The sequence below is a fragment of the Branchiostoma belcheri genome, unplaced genomic scaffold (assembly GCF_001625305.1).
Source record: "Branchiostoma belcheri isolate BF01 breed outbred unplaced genomic scaffold, Haploidv18h27 scaffold3, whole genome shotgun sequence".
NCBI classification, from domain to species: domain Eukaryota; kingdom Metazoa; phylum Chordata; class Leptocardii; order Amphioxiformes; family Branchiostomatidae; genus Branchiostoma; species Branchiostoma belcheri.
This window is the reverse complement of record NW_017803909.1, coordinates 958,184-962,064: the sequence shown is the minus strand read 5'-3', so window position 1 is coordinate 962,064 and position 3,881 is coordinate 958,184.

Sequence of the window (3,881 nt, the reverse complement as noted above, 5' to 3'; positions counted from 1 at the left end):
TTATTGATTAATAAACGCGCCGGACATTGTAAGCATAAAAACTAAAACAAATTTGAGACTGAAGTAAACAAAAACGACAGCGAATGTGACCCTTGACCTATAATAGGGGACCGTCCATTCTTCAACAGGGCAGGGGTGACACGTATTCTTCCGTGCAGCGAGCTTTCGTTGCGCGCAGCGAGGTCGCCGAGGAATCTCTTTCTGTGCAGGCGTGAGGAAGCTCTTGGCAGGCACGACGCAGGTATTCGTGCGCAGACGAGGAAGCTCTTTCTGTGCAGGCGTGAGGAAGCTCTTGGCAGACACGACGCAGGTAGTCGTGCGCAGACGAGGAAGCTCTTTGCAGACATGACGCAGGTGTGCGCGCAGGCGACGCAGGTGTGCGCGCAGGCGACGCAGGTGTGCGCGCAGGCGACGCAGGTTTGTCCTTGTCGGCCACGGTACATATCTTTTAGTTGAGAATGAGTGGTGACGTCACTGGGCCATTAGCCCAGCTCACGGCGAACAGAGACTTCCCAGGTAGCGCCTATTGTTTGTTAATAGCTATTAGCGGCCGGTACTAACTTCTAAGTACCGAGGAATTTTTACCCGGATTTCTGTATGTATGAATGGGATTTCTGTTTGTATGAATGAGATGGTAGAAATACCCCAGGTTTACAAATTAGATCTAGAGTTCCACGAACCCAAACCTCCTCTGTTTGTGTTGACTGTTGACAGCAGTTTACAACAGGGGAGCTCTGACGTGTGCGCCCGTGGTAAAGCTGAGATTGTGTCAGATCCGCACCATTCTAGGTCTGCTTACGTAGGTGAATTGTACAGTTAATGCGTGACAGTCGTGCCTTTTCAGGTACCATCTCCAAAAAAGGAGTCAAGTCCATACCATATGTCCAAAAAAGGAGTCAAGTCAGTTTTATAGACTTCAAGTATGTCCGTGGTGGATCATTTCAACGAATACTGGTACATGGTCCGATCGTCCCTAAATCAGTATGTTTTCCTTAGATTTGCCGTAGAATACCAGTCATCGTACTCCGTATGGTAGTAAAATTCAGATCGATACAACCATAGGTGTGCAAGTGCTGTGGAATGTGCGTGGTAAACTGTTCTGAATGTCACAAAAGCGCCAGACTAGACTCGCCAAACATTTGCTCGTAGTTAAAGTTACTTATCGGCATCGCCTAGTAGTAGCTTCCATTCATTCATACATACATACATACATGTAAATGCACGGCACCCGATTAATCTCTCTGCTAACGAACGACACGAATCGAAGACCCGTCCCGTCAAGATGGAACTTCCTTCCCCGGTGGAGAAGTCTATTTCTGGAAGGTGCGTCAGCGGATGCGGCGAGATCCTGACCTCGACTCGCGGACATGTAGTCTATTTTAAGACCCAGAAGGTCTGTCGTCGGTTAAGACGTCAAAAGTACACCATGACCTATCCACGGAGGGGTTTACCGTAGTGGTTGTGATTACTTTCACCACAGGATGTAACACACTGGCTGCCAAACTAAACTTTTCCTAGAGGTACGTTGGTGGCTGATCTGCACATTTCAAGTTGGCGCGAGGTTTGGCAAACTATCGTACAAGGAAGTTTCCAAAGGGGATTTCCGGATTCCTTCGCCGATGGTAAATTTCAAAGATCACCAAAAGTATGCAGAATTTCACTATCAACAAGAGTTCCGAGATCTCATACCTCCATGAAATATGGGCTTGATATGTAAATGTAAATTTCTTCTTTAATTACGCAAATGACCTCTGCATTAACATAATATATGCATCGTGATGTTAACTTTTGATTAACTTAAAGATGTCCCAAGTATGACATTCCCATCATTCACCATTGAGAAATCATAGATTTTTTCCATTAATTATGCAAATTAGGTCATCATTTGCATAATTAGTATCTGTTGATGTTCCATCTGCCATAGGTTGCATACATTACATGTATGAAAGTTCTATAATGTAAAACACTGTAATTATAGAATTTCCTCATTAATTATGCAAATAAAGTCCTCATTTGCATAATTTGCAGTTAATTATCTACATCTCTCTGTCAGATACCTACACACCAAAAATGATGAAAATACGCTGTTCCTATCTGGACTTATTGGCTTTCAAAGATTTCGCCCGAAAGTCCCCTGCAGTTCCTGAACAAGCTGCTAGGGGGATCAAACCCACACCACTTATTCCTGACAGGAAAAGCTATCTGTCACCAAAAATTCAAGACCATAGCATGTTCAGGACCAAAGATACAAAAACCGGAAGTTCTGCTGCAGTACCAAGGTCATCCACCAGGAGGCCCATATTTGACCTTGACCTTTGTCTTCCTAAGACTTATCAGCATACCAAATATCATCACAATCCATAAAGGCGTTATGAAGTTATGCTGACTACAAAGTTGCGGAAACACACACAGACACACAGACACACACACACACAGACACACACACACACACACAGACACACAGACAGACGCCGCCAAAAACAATACCTCCATTTTTCATGGAGGTAAAAAATGAACCTGACCGTGATATCTTATCCACCCCTGCATGCTTCCCATGACATGGAACAGTTCCCTGCGGTAGATTGTACTAACCAAACGTCATTCCAGCTTGGATTACGCGGCTGCAGTACCAGTCGTGACTCCCCGTGGCAGGGTTACTACTCAGACCGTGATTATGCGTCACTAGGTCATGTACTGTGCCCGGCAAGCAGCCTTGGTAATCCTGTTCATATAACTTTGCAGGCACCCACAACGACATGTGGTAACTGGTTTCATTTTGTAATTGTCTGAGCTGCCAGTGACCAGGGTGACACAATCTCCCAGACTCAAGTCTCCACCAGACTCCTTTGCAGGTAGAAATGGGCCTAAAAATCTTGATGAGAGGAGTACTAGTTGGCCGACCAGAGAGGGTCCAAAAGAGGGCCCAACTCCCCTGGCCAATGATATCCACCTTTTTGGCCGATTTCTACTATTTATTCAGCCTGAAAGGAGCGTCTGGTGGAGACTACAATCTCTCGCGGTCCTGAGGGGCTGATTGGGCCCAAGGGTGTGTAGTTCGGAATTTGTTATTGTTCGTTATCTTTCATCATTTTCTTTTTTTTTTCTTCAGAAATCACAGCTTAGAAATTGTTATTATTTGTTTGTTTGTTTGTTTGTTTGTTTGTTTATTGGGAATCTCCATTAGTTATACAAGCTGTGTATACTAATCTTCCTGGAGTCCTTTCACATAATAGAATACATACAATTATCAACTTAATAGTTACAAAGGATTCAACAACATTATACATAACAATTGCTTAACAAGAACAATAAAATTACTAAGTAACAGTAACTACTTATTAAATTTACTTATACTTCTAACAACAGCAAATATACAAGTTGTGGAGAGGTCAGAGGTACACCTGTGCTCCATGTGTCTTACCACCATGTGTCAAGACGCATGTGCTCGTATTTTTACATAGTTGACTGATGTTTACTTTAAATGTGCGTGCGTTTTCGGTGAGCATGTGAGGAGGCAGCGTGTTGTACGTTTTTATACTTCTGTAGACAAATGTTCTTGTTTTAGCTCTGGTCTTAGGTTTGCCTTGAACAAACGCCCCTCTCCGAGACAGTCTTGTGTTGTGATCATGTGTAGATTCAATTCGCTGCAGTTCTTTGAAAATACATTTTGGTTGCTTTGTAGTGACTATTTTGTGAAATGTACACAATGTATTACAGAAAAGTCTTTCTTTCACTGTTTGCCAGTTCAACTGAGTGTATAGGTTGTCAAGTCTGTCTTCAAAAGTGGCGTTTGTGGCTACACGAGCTGCACGATTTTGGATTACTTGTAGTCTATCTATGTGCGTCTGTGGTGCTGACGACAATAGTGTGGAGCAGTAGTC